Below are 23,179 nucleotides of genomic sequence, written 5' to 3' on the forward strand. Positions count from 1 at the left end.
ACACCTAGTGGGGATGCAGGTTATGCACTGGAGCCGTGGCTGATGACACCCATCAGAAACGCACACACACCTGAACAGGAACGCCATAATGAGGCACATGCACAAACACGTAATGTAATAGAGCGTGTGTTTGGGCTGCTCAAGTCACGGTTCCGGTGTCTGGACACATCTGGTGGAGCCTTGCAGTACACACCAACTACATGTACCCAAATTGTCATGGTATGTGCTATGCTACATAATATGATCTTGCGAAAACAGCTGCAGCAGGACCAGCATAGGGCTGGGCCAAACAGCCCCCCACCATTGCCAAGGCCATCACAGGCAGAGCGTGACTCAGAGGAGGAACAACCTGAGCCTGCCCCAGTAGGCAGAAGGAGGCATGCCCAGTATGCCCTGGCCTTGGCAAAGAGGCAACGCATAGCACATACACTGGCTCAGTAGGAACCCTGGGAATGATACCCCCTCTGACTCACTCAAATAATAACATGGATGCCTAAAATGACATGACCTGCTCACAAACATGTACAGGGAAGTGTAATATGTGCATCCGACAGAGGCAGCCCTGCAGCACCACCTGAGGCACCAACACAGTTGGAGAAAAGTTTCCAGAATCCATAAACCAAAATGCCCAGGAACAACGTACCACTCCCACAAGAGGGGTAAGCATACTGGATGTGATAATCAGCAACATGTGTACTGGATGGCAAGATGAGAAGTGTATCCTTCACTGGTAAGACCAGACCATAGAGTAATCACACTGGATATACACATCCCGACCCCAGTCCCTGGCCAGAATACCACAGTGAAAAACATGTGTAAAGCATAGGTTGCACCCCTCCAGACTGATGTGGAATCCACAAAAGGCCTGTGCAAGTGCAGAATATGGGACACACCGCAGAACATGTTATACAGGAATTCCATGAACACAGCCAGGAATGCTTGGAGTATGCAATCACAAATAACAACAAGACACAATGCCATACATGCAGGCATCTGGCATGCTGGACTCCAGCCATTACCAAACCATGCAAGAGAATGAGGAAGCTACCACATGATAGAGCAAACATAAAAGGGAAGTAATCACTGATCAGTAGTATGGCAATAACATATGTCCACACATACAATCCACTAAGGCCAGCCACAACAAGTAGAATCTGTGAATCCAGAGGCAATGTGACACCTGTCCCAAGTACACAGACAACCACAACTCCCCCCAATAAATACAAATATATGTGATAGATGCAACCATGTATCCAAACCAGAGGCTGAGCTCCCCAACTCAGTACTGTCAAAACTAGTCAGGAGGAGAAGGTAACCACATACACCACAAACCCAGTCCCACATAGACCTACCACAACTGTAAACCAAACACATAAACACACAAAAACATTCCCAGAGGCCCTAATTACAAACACACCACACCAACAGAAGCCTCCAAAGCAGATCACAAGCAACCACAACCTCCAAACATAGCACATGCAACACATAGTACACAAAGCTGGTGTGCCAAACAGTCACAGGCCAGAAGGAGAAACAACATGCCTGATACAGTTGTAATAGGTGTCTGTATAGGCAGACACACTGCTGTCCCACTCACCAGACTGAACAAGGGAAAGGGTACAGTAAGCTGCCTGTAGGCTGCCACAATATGCCACATAACACAAGTACGCAGGTCACCCCAAAGCAAGCAGAAATATGATGCACTCAATGTCCATGCTGGTGTGAATGACCTGAGATGTACCTCCCTGGGCTACATGAAAAGAGACATGGATGAGCTCTCTGAGTATGTACCCCAGGCCGGTATGACACTGGCCGTGTGCAGCATCCAACCCTCACCAAGAATGATGCCACAGTACAAACACAGAATGATCATGTTTAACAGGTGGCACAGTTACAGCTGTCAGTCCAAGAGGGTCTAATGTCTGTCTGCTTGAGATGTCAAGCATGACAAGCCATGCTGCTGTTCCAGGGATGGCTTGCACCTGTTACCCTGTGCGTCTGGATACTGGATAAGGCCTTTGCCACCTCCATAGAGCCGTATGTAGGCAAGGCCAAAAGACTACCCACCACCCTAGAAAACATAAGTGGTAAGAAACATAAGGGTAATGCTGACCAATGCCAGATATGTAAACTGCAATATGCATGCCCCTGAGGCACTTCCCAGTATGGAGAACATCGATGTCTGTGCAGTGACAGAAGCCTGCTGCAAGCCTAGTGATAGCACACCAGCACTACCAGGTTATACCACATATCATGCGTTATGGCCCCAACACCTGGACCAAAACATCAAAGAAGGGGAGTATCCATATGCAGCACAGACACCCATACGGCCAGGTAACTGACAATGCACAAAGCAGTGGAGACCACCCATGTGCACCTAAGTGTAGTCAAAACTGCTGTACAGTCTGTAGCATGCGACAGACCACACTCTCACACACAAGAACTCCACCCAGACATCCTGAAGACACTGGACAGTATGAATGTCCCACCAAATACCAGACAAGGTACACACAAATTACCACATAGGTTGCAAACCATTATGTATGCAAGGAGTAATCAGGGACCTAGGGACACAAGTCGACAGTACTCTGTCATGTGACACTCACAATGCCAATGTGGCTAGGAAGATTGTCGATACTGGACACCGTATCATGAAAGGATTCACATCTACATCAACAGAGGTCACTGTGCCGCTGTACTGTTCCCTTATCAGACCCATAATCTAGTACAATGACTCATATGGGATGTACCGTACGTGACACCTGCAGCGGTTCGGAATACCTCATAGTTACCCCACCAAGAGGATAAAGGGTGTGAAATATATGTCATATGCTGCCTGGGTGTAGACACCCCAGCTGAATGCAGTCACAGACTGCCTACACAGAGGCATTCTATGTCTGTTGTACAAGGCCATGTCCAACACAGGAGTAATGGACATGCTCCACCACAGGAAATCAAAGCCATTGGAGCTGTGAGAGTGACAGATGTCAGCCTCAACACATAATGAAATAGGATGTGCTGGAGGGACAGATACATAACCCAGAGGCTCCCCACACCCAGAAACAGGATCCCAATCCATGTTAGGCAGAGCCCTCACTGACACCCCTCAACAGGAATATTGCCAAGTGGATGGATGATCGTACATGTATACTGGGGTCTTCACTGTGTCATGACCAGACAGAGGCACAGTAAAGAAATTCATAAATGGCCATAATAGTCACATAGCAAGGGCGAAAGACACACACACTCTGGCTAGGCTTACTAATGCCCTAGGGTGGATAGCCTAGTATGAACCCATGAACCTATGAAGATACAAATTGTACAGGACACTAAGGATAATCACAAGGCTTACTTAACTGATGGTAGGAACCATGTTGGGCATCCACAGATATGCTCGAATCACACAGATATTACAAACAACATACCAAACACACACACATATTGCTAACATACAACCTGACAGGTGCAGTGCAAACCCCCAGAATGCAAAATATCTATCCCAGCAGACTGCTGGTCCCCTGACATTGCAGATGCTGAGGTAACAGCCATCATCTGCAAAGCAAAACACACAGCAGCAAAGGTATGTGATGGTGTCCTGGGCTGAGGCCAACATGGACTCCAAGAATAATGGAATGCCAAATCACACTACTGCCCAATGTCAGCCCTACCACAGGATATGTACCCAAAGAGCAGTGTACAACAACAGTGGTCCTTCACAACAAAGGTGTTGCCTGAATGGATACTGCAAACTACCACCCCAGGATCCTGATAAGCTTGGTCTGCACAGCTATGGAAAGGATCAGTATGTACCGCAGACATAAAGCTATTGTGGACCTACTGATACTGGACCCTACACAGTGTGGCTGTCGTAACTGCAGATCCTGCCCCTAAACATGTTTGACCCATTTGAAGCAGTCATTAAGGTCATTGATGAGGGCAATGTGGTCCACACAGCGTAGCTGGACCGTGCATATGCTTCTAGACAATACCCTACGAGTTCAGTATGGATATGTTCACCAGCTTAAATATATACCCCTATGTCAGTAGAGGGGTTGCAAACCAGACCAAGGACAGAACTGACATGGTCAGACATGCTGCATCCATGTCAGACTACAAAGCAGATATGAGTGGCATCCCACAAGGCCTGGTCCTGGGCCCCCCGTTCTGTATATATGTCCCATAGGTATAGGCCAACATGGAAGGACTGTGACTGAACATGTATGCAGAGGAGTACAAACAGCCCACCATATCCGACCCCCAGCTGACACAAGCAACCCACAAAAGGGCCACCTACAAACAGACAACTGGAGCCATAGCCATGTCAGCAAGCTAATTGCAGAACTGTGTATAGACAACCACCGTGGATATACAGTAAGTGCCCACAAATTACCACACAGGTGTTAACCCATTACGTACCTAACATGTAATGAGAGACCTGGGGACAAAAGGTGATAGATATCCTGCACTGGACAAACATGTGGCTGTAGTGTTCGCAGAAACATACTATATACCCACCCAATCATGAAGGTTGTCAGATGTAGATAAGGGAGGTCACTGTGGCTCTGCAGTCATCCTTCATCAGCATCACAATTGACTACAATAGCCCCTGTGGGATATACCTCAGCAGACACCTCCATCAACTGTAAAGTCCACGACAGTACCCCACCAGGAGTAGCAAAGAGCATGAACAGATGCCATGTGTTGCCTGAGTAAACAAACTGCAGCCCCACACTGCCATACTGACCAGCTACAGGCAAGCTGTGCCTGATGTATGAAGCCATGTCCAACCTGGAATCAATGAACATGCTGCACCTTGTACAATCTGAATGGCAGTGAGCTATGCACATGAGAGACCTGAACCCCAGCACTGACATACATAGGACAAGCTGTACAGAATGATCCATAACACAGAAGGCAACCCCACTCTTCAGTAAACTCCCGGTACAGGTCAGCCAGAGAGTCACCTATCGACACCCCTCAAGAGGAATCCTGATGAGTGGATGGGAGATGGTAGGCTAACCCTGGGTATCACTGTTATGTCAGAGGTAGACGGAGGCACAGTATACTAACCATGACATATGTCATGGCAAACTCCAGTTACAATGTGTGTCGAAGGACAAACACACCCTGTGACTAGCATCAGAAATGGCCTAGGGAACATCGCTAGTGTTTGCCAATGTCCACCCATGTTGTGGAATACACTACCAATGTTGGACGAGCCTGGTGTAGGTAGTCCATATCTGAACATAATGCAACATGGTCATATGTGCACAACTGGCCCCTACACAGTCTGTTGTGCTCACTATGAAGATGTCAAGCAGTGATAGGACTAAAGCCCAGGATACTGTCCACCACAGTGAAAGTACTGAACCAGTACACTATACGGTACTACAGTGTTAGGTCATTATGAAAGTATGTTGACAACTGTCTGCAAAGTATCCCATGCAATCCCTGCAGGCACAGTATAATCCCTGTTGTGGCAGACACGAAGCAGTTGGCCAGTTAGTACACAACATGACACCCAACACACAACCATAAACGTGAGATATTGTTGAACTTCACACACACCCAAATATGTGGTGGACTTCAGAGTGCAACATATGGAAAGCTCACACTGGGCATGCTCGCACACTTTGATAAATGAGGCATATGTCAGACAACATGCCATGGAAAGGCTGAACTGGGCATGCTCACACACTTAGGCCATATCTCCGTTTAGCAGTTGGCCACACATATCTGGTATTTTATGCGTGTCATTCCAGGAACCAACCACAACACAGCAATCTGCCCAGTGCACACAGTAAATGACTACAGAGACATAAGTGATATAGTGGATCGCCATCATATGCAAACATCTTCCACAGATACACAAGTTGGTCATAGGAACAGGGAATGCTATGGCAATAAAGACCTGCAAACAGTAGAACAGCACAACAAATATTGTGCATCTGACAATTGAACATATGGGTGTAGAGGTCAATACTAGGCTTGTTGCCCTAGGGAATGACAGCTCAGCCAGAGTGTGCTTGGCATCTGCATCCCCAGTACAGTAGGCTACTGTGCCACTGTAAAGTAGGTCACATAAGGCAACGTGTGGGGCTAGTGAGCTGTGCCTCTGTCAAGCAGGGGCACAGTGGAGATCCCAGGGTTTGAATGTGCTAAGCCACAGCCATGTTGTCGGTGTGTGCTGGAAGAGGGTTGCTGAGGATCTCTAACAGTAAGTGGCCGTCAATAACAGACTGAGGAGAGCCCTATCTGCATTCTCTGGACAATTCCACTGTCAACACTGTGTTGTGATGATTATGTGTGAATGAAGTGCCATGCTGGAACTGTTCACAGATGTCCTCCCTCTGTGGGCTACAGCTCTGCAATGTATTAGCTCACTCTGTCTGTTGTACGGCTCATATATGGCTGGTGTACACCTGACAGGTGTCTTGTTGTGGAACAGTCATGGGTATATGTGGGATAGCATGATCAATGCAAACCGTACACATGCTCATAGAATGCAATTGTCAAGGATTATGCTGAGTGGCCAGTATAGTTCCCAGCATGGGTCCTCTGAAGTCGTCCACCCCAGTCTTCACAAGTGTAGAGTCTGCTTGTGCTAAATACAGTTTGTGTGCAGTGACAACCTTGCCTGGGGGTGGAGATGGGATATGGATGTCCAGGGAAAGGTGGGTATGGTCAGATATCAACAATGGTGGTCTACCTCTGGTGTGGAACAGTGAGTACCCATGTTGCAGATGGACAGGTGCAATATGTATTCCCCATGTGGCTGTGGTGTGTGGTTCTGCCATAGCACATGGACCCACAAATTGTAGTGGCTGTAGGGTAAAGTGGTAGAGGCCTGAGTAGTTCTCACACACAATATGCCTGTACCTGATGTTAACAACTGGAATGGTGTATGTGAACACATGCATATTTCCGGCACTGTTCCCAGGGAAGCTAAGTGTGTGTCCTGGATGTGGGTGTGGTGTTCTGGACTGGTTGTGTTGTGTGTTACAGGTCCTGTGGTCACAAAGCATGGTATAGAACATAACCTGCCAGTGCGATGTGCATATCTGACCCTGACGTAGGTGGCTGCAAATGCATATATATGCTATCCCCCACCTGACAGGTAGTACTACATGTACATACCTCTGTAGAAATAAAGATGTCAGCACCCTATAAATACTGCAGGTGCAGAACAGATGCCCAGTAATTCGGATAGTGCGCTCTGCTAATGCGTTTCCCTCAAGTGTCATAATATAGTTAGGTAGGGGTTTGAATCCTGCAAATGCTCAGTGTGTGTGTAGGTGGGTGAGTGGGGTTTGTGTGTGAAAGTCTGTGTGAAGGAAATGTCCCTTTTGGCAACTGGGAAAACACACTACAGGATGCACATTCCCCTTTCTAAACACTGATGATGTCAGCACCCTATAAGTACAGCAGGAGAAGGGAAACCTCCCAGTAATGCGAATAGCGTGCTCTGCTAATGCATCCGTCTTGAGTGTCATAACATAGTTAGGTAGGGGTTTGAATCCTGCAAATGCTCAGTGTGTGTGGAGGGGGTTAGTGTGTGTGCAAGTCTGTATGAAAGATATCCCTTTTGGCAACTAGGAGAACACACTACAGGATGCACATTCCCTTCTAAACACTGATGATGTCAGCACCCTATAAGTACAGCAGGAGAAGAGAAACCTCCCAGTAATGCGAATAGCGTGCTCTGCTAATGCGTCTGTCACAAGTGTCATAACATAGTTAGGTAGGGGTTTGAATCCTGCAACTGCCCAGTGTGTGTGGAGGGGGTTAGTGTGTGTGCAAGTCTGTGTGAGGGAGATGTCCCTTTTGGCATCTGTGAAAGCACTCTACAGGATGCACATTCCCCATCTCAGCACGGATGATATCAGCACCCTATAAGTACAGCAGGAGAAGAGAAACCTCCCAGTAATTCAAATAGCATGCTCTGCTAATGCGTCTGTCATGAGTGTCATAACATAGTTAGGTAGGGGTTTGAATCCTGCAAATGCTCAGTGTGTGTGGAGGGGGGTAGTGTGTGTGCAAGTCTGTATGAAAGAAATATCCCTTTTGGCAACTAGGAGAACACACTACAGGATGCACATTCCCCTTTCTAAACACTGATGATGTCAGCACCCTATAAGTACAGCAGGAGAAGGAAAACCTCCCAGTAATGCAAATAGCGCGCTCTGCTAATGTGTCCGTCTCAAGTGTCATAACATAGTTAGGTAGGGGTTTGAATCCTGCAACTGCCCAGTGTGTGTGGAGGGGGGTTAGTGTGTGTGCAAGTCTGTATGAAAGAAATATCCCTTTTGGCAACTAGGAGAACACACTACAGGATGCACATTCCCCTTTCTAAACACTGATGATGTCAGCACCCTATAAGTACAGCAGGAGAAGAGAAACCTCCCAGTAATTCAAATAGCGCACTCTGCTAATGCATCCGTCTCGAGTGTCATAACCTAATTAGGTAGGGGTTTGAATCCTGCAACTGTCCAGTGTGTGGAGGGGGGTTAGTGAGTGTGCAAGTCTGTATGAAAGAAATATCCCCTTTGGCAACTAGGAGAACACACTACAGGATGCACATTCCCCTTTCTAAACACTGATGATGTCAGCACCCTATAAGTACAGCAGGAGAAGGGAAACCTCACAGTAATGCAAATAGCGTGCTCTGCTAATGCGTCTCTCTCAAGTGTCATAATATAGTTAGGTAGGAGTTTGAAACCTGCAAATGGCATATGTGTGTGTGTTTGGATGTGGGGAGTTTGTGTGTGTGCAATTCTGTATGACAAACATGTCAGTTTTGGCAATCAGGAGATCACACTACCTGATGCACATTACCCTTTCAAAACACTGATGATGTCAGCACCCTATGAGTACAGCCAGAGAAGAGGAACCATCTAGTAATCCGAATAGTGCGCTTCGCTAATGCGTCTCTCACGTGTCGTGACTTAGTTAGGTAGGGGTATGAATCCTGCAAATGGCAAGTGTGTGTGTGTGGGGGGTAGTAGGGTGTGTGTAAATGCAAGTGTGAGAGAACAGATCCTTTTGGCAAATACTACAATACACCAGATGCTGCATATTCCCCCAGTAAACACAGGGGATGTCACCACACTATCAGCACAGCCAAACAGGGCTAGTTGGCCAGTAATGCCAATAGTGCGCTCTGCTACTGGGTCTATTACCATTGTCAGAGTACAGATAGGTATGTTTTGGTAACCCACAACTGCCACGTGTGGTTGTGTCACACATTATGACCCTGTGTGGGTCTTTGTGCATAACAATGCATGCCATTGCCTAAACCAGCAATGGCATTGCACACATGATGTATGTGTGTGACACATACACATAAATACCTGTGACCTGCAGTAGTTACCATGTCTGACACATGCCTCGAGTGGATAAATGGTATTTGCAATGCATAACAATATGACTGTGTCTTACTGTGCAGGGGCATGCGGTATGTGTCTATACAGTGTGGGTGTATATGGTAAAATACCTACAGCAGGGGATACACATCTGGTCTGGGCCATATAGTCTACATGTAGTCGATGTACAGGTGCTGCATGTTCCCACCTGTTGTGGGAGTGGTAACATGTCATTCCACTGCAATTCAGTGACCACATGCTGGGAACCCTTCAACTAGTGTGTTGTAGCTACAGTAATGCTCACGCACAATGTTTGGCTGGATGCAGTCCAGCCATATGAAGACAGTTCTTGAGACTGTCATATTGCCAGTGTTGTTATGGAGGATAGGTGGTTTTCCTGTGTATGGGAGGGTTGTGTGTGCCAGGCTATGAACCAGATGGCAGTCCAACACACTGTTAGCTGCACATGAATAGGCCCTGATGCTTTGTGCTGTGCCAACAACCTGGAGGTGTGTGTATCTGTGGTGCCTTGGGATACCACCCCCTGTCCATGTGTGTTACATGTGTAGGGGACGACAGGCATGGTATGAGGCATAACCTGGCAGTGATGGGTTGCACCTGTGAGCCATGAATCAGGACTGTGGTACTGCACAGACATTGCAGTTCACCGTGCTGAGGACAGTGTCCAGTGCATGCATCTTGCGGTGTACACTGCTGGTGTTGTGTAGCAGCACTGTTAGTGTCCTAACCTGTGTGATACCCATGGAGGTGGCTATGTAATCCATGTCCTGCAGCATAAGGCAGTATGTGTGTATCAAGGAGCTTCGCCAATATACATTGGGCCATGGGTGTCACGTGCAAGCTGTCCCTTGCACATCATTGTGGCTTCCTAGCATGTAAGCACACGTTGACAGCCAGCGGATACCCTATGAATGACATTGGAGACTGAGCAGAATGTAGACATACAACACCCTTCCTACATATAGTGGTAGCATACCTGGTGAGGGTATGTTGGCAACCAAGATCAGGCTCATACTGGCCCGTGCCACATGCTGAGAGATCCCTTCTATGTTCCCTATCATGTAGTCCAGGGAGGTATGTCTCAGGTCATCCATAGTGGCATGGTCAATGACTGAGTCATATGTGTCCATGCCTCTGACTGACCTGTATGCATGTGTTTTGTGGTGGACCATAGTGCCCCTGAGGCATATCACTGTGACCTTCACCATATACAGCCTGTTGAGCGGGACCCCACTGCAGCGCCCAAGACAGGTACCTGACACATCTGTAGCAGGTGTGTTGTGTAGCCCTACAGGCTGTGAGTGTGTGGCACATGGGATGTGTGTGCCATGTGTGGCATGTGCTCTGTTCCGACGTAACATATGCCTGTGTGCCAGCTGCGGAGGTGTGTGATGCTCAGGCAGGATGCTATTCTGAGTCCCCACGTATGCCCCAGTGTGTTCAGCATGCTGTCAGTGCGTGTCTATGTCTGACTTGTATTGTAGTCACTGTAGTATGACATGCCACCTGACAGGGTATGGCATTACTGGGTTCAGAGAGCTCAGTCCCCAGATTGGCTATGTGGTGGCATCCCACACATGTGTTGTATGTTCCTGGCCAAGGGTGATGGTTGACTGCATACATGTGGCAGCTGTGACATTGCCACATGACTCACATAAACCACAACTGGACCATAGAGGTGATTCACAGGTTACCTTTGCACATGCTACCCTAGTAGTGTGATTGCCATGGTGAGTACCAACACATAGGGCCAATGGGGAACAACATACTGAAGGTGTGTATGTGTGGGTGTACTGCTACTGTTTCATAGCACTGGCATATATGACTGCACACGTGGGTAAATGCCAGGTAAGACATGTGCAATGTGTCACAGGCAACGTACATGCGAACAGGACGGACAGTGACGTTCTGTCATGTGTAAACTTGACATACGTATCGTACGCTATGCAGATGTCACTAGGAGTCCACAGAAGCACTGTAACTCTGCATTGCAGGTGGAAGCAGTGTTCCAGGGAACCCCAAGCGAACATGCATGCAAACAAAGCTACAGTAAGCAGGGCTGGAAGTAGTTCATTGTACAACAAAGAAGGGGTAACACTAACAGTAAGTAACAGTGCAAATATGTAGGCACTATCAACATGTACCCAGGAATGCACAGCGCAGATGCCCATGGTAGAACTGATATTATGTCATAGTTAATTGTGATTTGGATTACATTGGTACTGCACACATATCAACATGCGCAAACATCCACATTGCATAGTCGTTGTGGGCAACTTGACACCATTACTGTACATGTCCATCATTGCATATCACTACTTGCATTAGCTTCCCCCCTGTGCTACCCATGTATGTGGCTATCTGTTGACATCCTTACCACCGGCATGCAATAATGTGCAGCTGTTACACTTTGGTACGTACTATGGGTGCAGATAACAATTCAGGACAGTCATACGGTTACTGCATCAGGCATGCTGGGATATACACACAGTCATATCAGCACACTGTACTGTTACCAACATGATACTACTAATACACTTCTATGTAGTCACCCTGTGCATCAGCAACGTGTTTACCTGTTCCCGCAATGATGTTGGAGATTGCAGGAGGTGGCACAGTGTCATCATATGCACAGGGTGTGAATTAGGTATGCCTGAGACTGCCACTGATACCACCAATTGACATGTGTGTGTATGTGTGTTGGTGAGGGACAGCAGTACAGGGTGGGGCACTGTTGGTGCAGTGTGTGCATGTATGTGGTAGCCCTAGGTGTTAACATTTCGCATGTGTGTATGCACGCACACAGTTCCACCTCATGGCTGCCATATACAGGGGTTTGTGGACAGCCACAGACTGCACCTGGCAGGTCATACAGATCAGTGTCTGTGGGCACGGACACGGTACCTGTGCCTGGCAGGGGTGCTACGGACCGTATCCAGTACTAAGCCAGACTGGGTACTGTCATCAGAAGCGGGAGTGTGTTGACTGGACACAGGTCCCTGTTGGGACTGTCCAGAGCCACGTGCACGTGGTCTCCTGGGGCGTTCCGATGACAGCACAGACCCAGCATTGCTGGGGCTGCTGCTGGCACTATGGGGGCATGTGCAGGCCTGTTGTCGTCCGCGCCGACTGCCAGCTGCTGCTGTTGCTGGCATACAGCCACGTCGATGCCGCAACCGCCCACCATTGCCCTGGCTCATGGACATTTGGTTGTGGAACTGCTGTAATATGTCCCCACAACGTCTGTCTATGACATCGGTGAAATTACGGATAGCATCCGCGATGTCACGCATACTGTCAGTCATGGCTGTGCGACATGCTCTCAGCTCCCTCAGACCCTGTCTGGTGTACCTTTCCATACGCGACTGTGCCTGCATGACAGCCCGAAACATAGCTGAGGTTGACAGACCTCTTTGGGCACATCTGCCAGAGGCAGTATGCCCACGGATGCTCCCACGAGAACCCATGGGCAACTGTCTGTGTGGTACCATCGCAGGACCCTGCCCATGGCTGCTGTGTGGGGAAGCATGTGCCACAGATACCACATTACCCTGGTCAATGCCCACTGTATCCTGTCCATCACCTAGGGACAATGGTGACAAAGGATGTACTGGCAGGATGACTGTGCGCAATGATGGGGTTGACAGCTGTGTACTGTCAATTGGCTGACCAATGGTGGACCCTGACACACCTTCCTGTACCATTACACAGATATCATCATTACCAGTACCTGTGGCACCAGATTCAGGTTCCCTGCTGCAGGACACCAGAGCAGCACCAGAACCTGTGGGAGGAAGACAGGAAACACAGTTTACAGTGTCCACACAATGTTACCAGTGATGCACTTATGCACACATGCACACATGGACACATGCACACATGCACACATGCACACAGGCACACATGGACACATGCACACATGCACACGTGGACACATGCACACATGGACACATGCACACATGCACATGTGGACACATGCACACATGCACACGTGGACACATGCACACATGCACACATGCACACATGCACACGTGGACACAGGCACACATGCACACATGCACACATGCACACGTGGACACAGGCACACATGCACACATGCACACATGCACACATGGACACAGGCACACCTGCACACATGCACACATGCACACCCCGCAGTATACACACAGAGCACTACTGAGTTACACTAGTGTTACTAGCACTATCAGGACTATTATAGGTATTGTTAAACACACTCACCAGCATGGATGGCCTGCCTTGCTGTAACCCCAGAGGGACCTGCAGAAATGAGGAGATTAATGTCAGTGGGCACAACTGTGCCATTGATACTGCATATGATACAGTGCAGTAGTACACCAGTTGCCTTTCACACGTCAGCTGCTGATATTGCCAATATCACACATGCACAATTACATACTATGTTGACAGCTACATACCACGGACACACCTTACACATGCATAAACTAACAGTGTACAGAACAGTCAAGTGTACATATGGCATATTACCTGCATGCTCCATGTCGTGCTGCTGTGTGGATCCAGCCTCCATCATGATGCAGGTGTATTGCTGTTGCTGTTCCGGGCTGGAGCCACAACACTTAGGAGTAGCCCTCCAGTCTGGTGAGGGGGGGATGTGTGGCCACCCGACCTCCTGTGGCAACCTGTTTCCTGTGGGTATCCGGCGCACGCTGACGGACATTTCTGATTAAATCACTGCAGTGATGTCGTACCTGCTCATATGTCCTATTATGCGTGCCAATGTCATTTACCCTACGGACCAGGTCTTGCCACAGTGCAGCCCTCTCCTGCTGATTCTGGCTGGTGCGGGAAAACAGTATGTCATACTCCCGCACCAGGCTCTGGTGTATCTCCTCATCTTCCTCTGCAGAGTAGGCGGGATTACGCCGTGCCATCTCCCTGGAAGAGAACACAAACAGGATATCAGCAGACTATGTCAGCAATATATGGCACACATACTATACATGATACTCAAGTGTAGTGATATACTACTACTCCCATATGTTGCATGTGTGTGTCTCGTGGTGGATACACAAGTACATGGCCAGATATCAGTGCTCAGCCAACACCTGTGCAACAATACCTGCCACATTCCATACAACATAGTAGCATGCCCCATCGGTCAGCACACTGCGACAGGTCCAATGCACAACCTCACTCTGGGGGTTCATACCAAGGTACTGTATGTGGAACGCCATCCACTAGTGTGATGTGGACACAAGTTACTCGGCCTGGATATACATATCCCACCACCACCACCAGCACAGTAGACTACTTTGATATGTATGTGATTAGACAGTTATTCACTTGTTAGGACTGAGATGGTATCCATGCAGCCCACTGGGCCAGTGGAAGCCACAACCCACACTGCTGACCCCTTTGCGAATGCTTACCACGGACATCCCACAGATTGCATGGAACTTGCACACACATTTCTAACCCAGACCCTATGCACAAAGGTTAGGCATCCTGTCCGGTGGACCCCAGCCAGAGGCAGATTGTATAACAATAGCAGGAGGCTACTGCAGGACAGAGCAGATTCACATTAAGGGAAGGCATCTGTGGTCAGCACTGGTAATACGCTACGGTCTCTCATAACAACAGCCACGGCCTACTCTGGGAGGGAAATGGCCACAAACACTATAGATAACCACAAGGCCTTCTTCAGTTATGTTACACATATGGACCAAATGCCTCAGATATGCTCTGAGTTAATACACACCTACTTAACATTCACCGAACACACAGATATTGGCAACATTCTTGCAGACAGGTTCGGTGCACGTATCCCCCCTCCTTCTCCCCCACAAGTTGAAATACTTATCACAGCTGTATGTAACCTCCCTATCATCTCACATGTCCAGGTGAGGGCCACCTCAGCAAAGCAGAACACACAGCATCACTGTGACCTGATGGTATCCCTGGATGTGTGCTACGCACTCCAAGAGGACATACAACCGCATATAAGACTGATATTTAACCTTGGCGTACTACAGGATATGTACCTGGACACTGGCATACAGCAACAGTGGTCCCACACCACTAAGGAGGCACCTCTACTGACCCTGGGAACTACCACATCATAAGCATAACCGGCCTGGTCTGCTAAGCTATGGAATTATTCAGTATGGGACGCATATACAGCGATATTGGGTACCTGCAGACACTTGTTCCCAGCCAGTTTGCCTTTGTGATGGGCTGATCCTGCCTTTTGAACCTGGCTGACCTTTCAAAACAGTCACTACAGCCATTGCTGAGGGCAACGCACAGACAACTGCTGCCAGGATCATGGCCTAACACTGACTGACATGTAATGTATAGTCATCCCCTTTTGGTGGAACTACGTACACACAACATATCACATGGACATACCTATAGATACAGACCTATGACACATTTGGAGGGTTCACAGTATGCAGACTATTAACCTGCTACTTTACATTACCTGTGTTTGTCGCAGCTGGTTGCATTACCACTACTTCTGCTTCCTGCTGCTGCTGGCACGGCTTGCTACTGTCACTGCTGACAGCTTAGACTCAGTGTGTAGCGTGTGTATTTTTTTTTCTCTCACTCTCTGTCTCTGTCTCTGTCTGTCTCTCTCCCTCTGTCTGCTTCCAGACAGTGCAATGAACGTATTGCATGTGTGGAGTGTTAGTACAGGATGCTTTTGTAGGTATCTGCATAGGTCCATGTGATGGCCTCTGCACCAATTGTAAGCCAGCATTTGCTAATTGCATGCAGCCAGTTGTGTACTGATTGCAGTTCTCACTGTGATTTCAGGACAGTGCTATAAAAGGGTATGTGAGATAGGCATTGCCCTTTCAGATTGTAAGGGCGGGACCATGCTGGTATGCTGTGGACACTGTTCTGTGAGTGTAAAGGTTAGTATCTCTCTCATTATTCAGGCTGTGTTGTAGATTCACATTTCTCCATTCCTCTCTCCTGTTCCCTGTAGTAAGTGTGTATGCACAATGACACCTACAACTATATATATATATATATATATATATATATATATATATATATATATATATATATATATATATATATATATATATATATGTACATTAACTGACATTATTACCTACTAGCTACCAACTAGCATGGCTGTTTCTGTTCACACACTACTATTATGGAAATCCACTAGTTTTGACAGTAATTCTAAATGACATGCTTTGTGTACTACACATCCTATATTCCCTTTACATTCATTCCTACTATTACATGATATATTTATTTTAGCACAATGTTCTTGTATAAGAGTCATGGCTTAGTGGTAGGTCATACAGACTACTGTTTCCAAGGTCCTGGGTTCGGGACTGACAGTGGGATTTTATTTTGCTTTTGAACTGACTACAGGACCTGTCAATCAGAGTGACTAAGGCACTTTTAAGCAGTTGTAACCGGGTTAGTGCTGGTTTGTGCGGAGCTCACGCATGCGCACTGGCGTTCAGCTCCACACACCGCTTACAACCGCTTAACAGTGCTTACTCTGGCACACCCAGCTATTTTCTTTGAAAGAAATGAAAATGGGGAGACAGGAAAGTGGTGAAAAAGGGGTCACAAAGAGGGTAAGACAGTAGGGAAACAAGCTTGGGATTTGCAGGAGGGATGTAGGTAAGGCCCATAGCTGCCCATTTCTTCATCAGCAACAGCTGTGCATATGTATGTAATTTGGTGTGACATTTGAAACCTTCCACCCCTGAGAGAGGTGTCAGGACAACAATAATACTTGTTGTACAGCCAATTGTAATTGATAGTTTCCATGTCCAGCAGACATGTGTGCGGAATGGGCAGCTATGTATGGGGCGTAATTTTTTGTGGGTACAGAGTGCCCTTTTTTTTTTTTCAGGTGAGAGTGGTATGTCAGGTGAAGGAAGTCGGTATAGCTGGGGAGGTAGGTTGGGTAGGTCAACAGACAAGACAAACAAGATGCATACAGGGGCAGTGTATGACACGTGTGGGGGGGGTTACACAATTGCCGGGATGGAGGTTTGGATATCCAGAGCCCATGAGCCCACAGATGGCAACAGTGGAACTGATATCCCCACCCATGGGCAGTTGCCACTGTTCCTTCACTGCCCAGGATGGGGCTGTGCTGGGGGCTGTGTAGGCCGGGCAACAGGCATGCCCGTAAGTTGTGCCACCTGTGCCTCAAGCTGGCGTAGGGGCTCAAGAACAGAGTCCCGGATCTCCCTACGCACCACAGTCCGGACGCTACGGAGGGTGAGTGGTGGTTCTCCTCCAGCCACGCTTGCAGAGGGCATACGGGCCCCATCCCCTGCAGCGCTTCCACCCACAGGTGGCACAGGGCCATCGGAGGAGGGTCCAGACTGGGCACTAGTGCCAGGTGCACTCGCCAGCTGAGGTGGGAGAGGTGGGTCCGCTGGAACCCGCCTTCCCTGTCATTCTATGTTTTGCATTATGTCATGACAGTTTGGGTTAGTAACATACAATACCATTCGCAATTAGTTGTAACAGCATGCATTAGTATTCCCATTAACCAAACACCCAGATATTCACACCATTGAACAGCGAGCATAACACATGCATAATTTGAACAGCAATACACAGTCCAACAACATGCAGGGTTGATTGATGGCAACAGGCCATCAGGTTTGGATGTATGAACAGGGCAGATGCATCAACGGACATGCAAATATTTATGACCCATCAGGACAAATGTCCAGGGGTGTTAATTGTGATTGCACATACCAATTTCGCGTGGAATGGATTATATGTGGTTATAGGGTGGGGTGAAGAAAATATTATTAACACCTTTGAATACCAATATATATGCTGTACATTTCTAATAGCTACAGATATATACACACTACTGTTCTAACTACAGTTTCCTATATGATAACTACTTCACTTTGGTGATAGGACTGTTACTGCTACATCAATATACATTTTATTGTTATTCATACACGTTCATATCTGGCTTTGTTCAGCTACATCATCCTGCTACATTTGCTTTATATAGCTATAGACAACTGTGGATGTTTGATATTTCAGACAATCATACTATCTGCATATTGCAGACTGAGAGCAACATATCCAGATTTTGGGATACACATTCCAGCTGCAGCTACACTTTGGACACATTTCGCAGTTTGGTTCTACTTGTCACATTCATTTCATTCTGTACTGACTGCAGTATACTTTATTCAGGGTTATTACTACTTTATTGGTGGATTCATAACTCTTTCTCACACCCTCTCACTTGTTTTCATTTTACTATTCAGGATGGTACTTACTTCTAGGCTTTATTGACATGTTTTACCTGTAGTTATTACAATCCTTTCCAGCAGTCTCACTTCTGTCATGTTTCAGTATTTCAACAGGGATATATTTCACACATGTGATTTGCTCATCTTCTGCAGCTGTACTTTTCAGCCTGCTGCAGGTTATGCACTATTATATTACAGGTGGGGCATCTTTATTTCAGACTTTATTTGAGACATTTTCATTTTTCTGTTTGGATTACAGACTGCAACACACTTTTGTAATCAAGCAATACTTGCAAACACTTTTACACTGTTACTTGCACATTTTATTACTTAGTGACTACACTGCACTCTTTTGCTAACTGTCATACTTTGATATTTCTTTACAGTTACTGGGAGTGGATTACTGACCTGCCTGGTGGCGCAACCGCACCAGCCTATCGCCATAGGCTCTGCGGTTCGCAGAATGGACACCTGCAGCTGTAATATAAATGAAGTAATATTGGAATACACATCCATAATATCAGCTAATTTAATTTCTTACATACATAATTAAATGTAACTTACTCAGTAGTGGGGCATTGGGCATTTGCCGGGCCTCCTGTATCCAAAGGTTCAATTGGTCCTGCTTGCGTCTCTTCAGGTCTGCATGGTGGTGACGGACCTGCTCACCAGTCCTTGGAATCCCTGTGGCACTGGTGAGATCATGAGCCAACTGGTCCCACGCCTCAGCCCTATATGCTCCCCACAGGACCTGGCCCTGCATGAGTTGGGCCTCATGATTGTGGACTAGGAGCCAGACCATGTATCTGGACTCCTCAACACCCCACCTCTGTGCTCAAAAGCAACTACCCTCACCTACACCTGACATTCTGGCTGCAAGTCAGTTCTACAATCGTTTATGCTGTGTATTCCCGCCTATGGGGCTTATATATGCCGTTTTTCCCGCACTTATCTGTGATTGGCCATTTTGGAATTGTATCCACTTCACAAAACCTGCTTTGTCATGCTCCACTTTCTATTCATTCCTATATATTTGCTATTACTGCATTTCTGAGTACAGCTGTCGTGGCTTAGTGGTTCAGTACCTTGACTATGGTGCATGGTATCCTGGGTTTGAACCTGGCCACTGCTTTTTAATGACTGTCTAGACAGGCTAGGGGGTGTGTCTGTGTAAAGGCAGTTTTGTTACAGCTTGCTCAACGTTGCCCGTCGGTTAGCTTGTTGGCGCGGTGCGTAGCTCCGCGCAAACGGGGTGCGCTGGTTTAAGCCTCATTTGGCTGTCAGCACGCATATTACGCTCAGCTCAGCTAGGGTCACACAGTTTCAGCATGTGAAACCACTGCTCAGCTACGGGCACTCATTTTGCACCTGTTAAACCACTGCTCAGCTACGGGCAGATGCACTCACCTTGTTAAACTGTAGCTCAGCTATAGGCACATCTGGCATTTTCTATTGTTTTGTTACCTCACATTTCTTCAAAATAAATGGACTATTTCATTACATTTTACATAAATTGTGACTTTATATGTGTACATATTTGTCAGGGACTTGTTTCGTGCTTATTTTACTAAAAAAAAATTGATGTTGTGGGGGCTCGAACCATGGATGCCTGCTCTTCAGCCGACGTCTCTACCGCTACGCTATTGCTTCTTGGCTTACTTTGCATATTTAGTTCTTATATGCTTTCCCACTGACTGCTAACTGTGGCTGCGCTACGGGCACGCCCGCGCAAACGAGCGCACTCACGGGCAAACATCTTTACAATTTAAAAAAATATATATAACATGTTCATTTATATATTTTATGTTCATAGTCTGTGGGGGCATGTGTTGTGTTGTGTTTATTCACATTTCCATGGCCTCTGTCGTGGGTGTTTACTTTGGGCAATTTTACTCTTCTGGGGGCGTGTCCGCTTGCAGGGCTCGGCCTACGGACACGCCCCCTACTGTCTTCCATGGACCGTGTTAGCCTTAGGTGTGATTCAGCATGCTCTCATGAATATGCAGAGCATGCTGACATCACTCCGTTTAACTGCAGCCTCCGTGTAAGAGTTATAACTCTTACACGGAGGCTTCGTGAATTCTGCCCTCTGCTTTGGTTATTAAAATGGTAGTCCTCTGTAAAATGAATTGCATCATTCTATAAAAGTTTATATTCTGTAGCATATTCATTATGAGTAGACTGATGTTGTTTTTTGTTATAACTGTTTATTTATAGACAGTCATGAAGGGAGTGCACAATGCCTTCCCTAAGACAGTGCAGAATGCATCAGCCTGGTGCAGGTTCCAGGTCAAGTACCAAAGGTCCAAAAAGCTGCACATTTCACAAATGAGCACATTTAACTAAGTGCACTATACTATGCAACATGCGAAAAGCAATGTATGTAGTGCATATGGCTGTATCAGGCCCTGAACAGAGTGATGCTAGATACATACTTAGATACACGATAGGGTAAAATCTAGAATCCATTCTCAATGCATGGGAAATGCACCACAAACATACAGCTGGACTGCAAAGCGACACTCTTTATCAGTATAATTGCTGACATTCTGAACCAAATAAAGCAGAAAAACGGTATAAACTGAAAAAGTGCGTTGAATCACTGAGACTCCAATAAAGTTCAAACCTCAATGTTAAATAAACACTACAAAAAACTAAAAACAAAATTAGTGTTTTTATTTTTTTCCTCAGATAAATAAATGTAACAGCCATGCTGTTTAAAACTGTTTAAAACCATGAGGTCTTGTATCACATGACAGCTAAGCCTCCAACATAATTACACATTTAAAGTGGTACACATCTTTGCAAATACACTGAAAGTTATGCAGGCTCTTAATACATTTAGTGAAATGAAAACTAGCTACAAAGTGAAATAAAAACAATTATCTCTCCTATGCATTCAATTTTAGTAAATAACTTATTGAAATATGATCATTTAACCCTGGCCAACTATTAGCATTAAATCTTAGTTCCCATGATAACTCATGTCCCTCTAAAAACAGTTGAACAGTTGCCATGGACCACGGCATTCCCCCATTGACACCTTTTCAACTATAACAAATTTAAAGGAATAAGAAGGTGCCCCCCTCGACATGCTTCGCTAAAGTGTTGGTCTCTTTCTTATTTTTTATGTCATTAATATGCTTGTAGACCTGGTCTTTTAGTCTACATTCTGTTTTGCCTGTATAATAGGCTGGACAGTTTTGACCGAGAGCTGTGAACACCACACCACTAGTGTAACAATTATAAAAGGTCTTGCATAAAAAAATTACAAACATTTATCTGAAAACATTCACATATTAGCATGTAATCCACTTCAAAGCAACAAACACGGCTGAGTATATTCAGATAAAACAAACGCTTAATATGCCAACAATAAAAAGTGAGTGCTTTCACGTTGTCATCAGTGCTTCTTCAGATATTAGTTCAAAACAGAAACTACATGCTTTTTAAAAGACTATTAAAGAATCAAAGACAGTCTAAAGTAAAACATAATGCAAGATGGTCAGTGTATTAAAGCCACATATGAACCATTCTATTGTCTCGCAAGTGAAACGATCTTTAAAAATGATTATTTATAATTAGATAAAGTACTCCTGCCATTTAATAACTTGTTGTTTAGAAACAAGTCTTAATTAATAGACTTGCGATCAGGTGAAGAGACTCAATATTGTATCTATGTTGAAATATATTGAACTTTTAAAAGACAGTATATTCATAATCATTATTAACACTGGCTAAATTTACAGTGACTTTAAACAAAGATCACATATCCGACCATTTTTATCACATAGAATTTCAGTAATACTTTAAGGCTTCCTGATTATTTAGCCAATCAAAACCCATCATAATGTCACCTGATGAAGTAACAAAATATATCCAAAGCAATATGTAAAATAAAAAAAAAAACTATCATACTGATACAAATTCAGCAGAACTTTAAAAACTTTATAAAGATGAAAATAAAAATAACTCCATGAATCACACTGATTTGACATTCAAAATTAATGCAAAACATCCATTACTGTCATCTGTTTAAAACTGATGAGCTTATTTTTATATTGCTAAACCTAAAGATGTGAATAATGACAGAATTATTTATACTAGTGAGCTTATGTTTACATAATAAAATAATCATAATTATTAATAACTTTTATAATTAAAGCAACAGTGACATCTAGTAGAAATCACATACTGAACTGTTTCTAATACTGATGAAATTGTCTGATATAAAAATATGGAAACTTCCTGAACTCTGCGCCAATTAGAGCTCATCATAAAGTCAGCTAGTGATGTAACAAGACATTAACCATAGCCCAAAATTAAAGTTATGCCATAATCATTTAAAAATACCATCTAAATGAACATCATGGCTGCATCGCCATAATAAACTAAACATTGTTTGAATTAATTTGCTAAATGGCTTAGATATGTTTTTATAAAAGCATATGCAACTATAATTAGTGATGCTAGTCAATAAAACTAAATGTTATGTAAAATAATGTATATTGTGTGACAAATATAAATTTCTATAGGTGAAAAACA

Source organism: Protopterus annectens, chromosome 3.part0 (assembly GCF_019279795.1).
Source record: "Protopterus annectens isolate FY-2018-M chromosome 3.part0, PAN1.0, whole genome shotgun sequence".
NCBI lineage: Eukaryota > Metazoa > Chordata > Ceratodontiformes > Protopteridae > Protopterus > Protopterus annectens.